Raw genomic sequence first — 518 nt, 5'->3', positions numbered from 1 at the left:
AGACGGTGCCTACAGTACTGCTATGGCCTTTAAAATACCTGACTGAGGCAGGCCATACGCCTATTTCCAACCTGCTTCTTGCGCATGGATATCCTCAGACAAAGATTACCATCCTGCCGGTGTTTGCATCAGAGGCTCAGGAAGATTAAGCAGACAATGGGCGTCCGGGCGGTCGTGACAGCGCTCGTAGGCGGCGGGCGCGGATTCCGCGTGTCACCGATGATTATCGTTTGCGGCGGCGATACGACCACGGGCGGCAATAACCCCGGTCGTCCCGCGGTGGAAATGACGCAGAGGACGTGACGCGACGGCGAGGCCCTATCGCGCGGGCGAGGCAGCCCGACCAACGTCACACACCCCGGGGGACGCGGCGCTCCCTTTGACGGGGGAGGGGGAGGGGGGCGGAAGGGGTTTAATTCTAATGAAGTCGAAAACGAGCCGCCATTTGGCAAGGCTAAGAGCAGCAGAGCCGCAGAAGGAGCGGCCAGGGCCCGCGGGAGCGCCGCACCGGGGAGCGA

Source organism: Penaeus monodon, chromosome 25 (genome assembly GCF_015228065.2).
Source record: "Penaeus monodon isolate SGIC_2016 chromosome 25, NSTDA_Pmon_1, whole genome shotgun sequence".
Lineage (NCBI taxonomy): Eukaryota > Metazoa > Arthropoda > Malacostraca > Decapoda > Penaeidae > Penaeus > Penaeus monodon.
The sequence above is the reverse complement of the archived record's forward strand: the minus strand, read 5'-3'. Positions refer to the sequence as shown.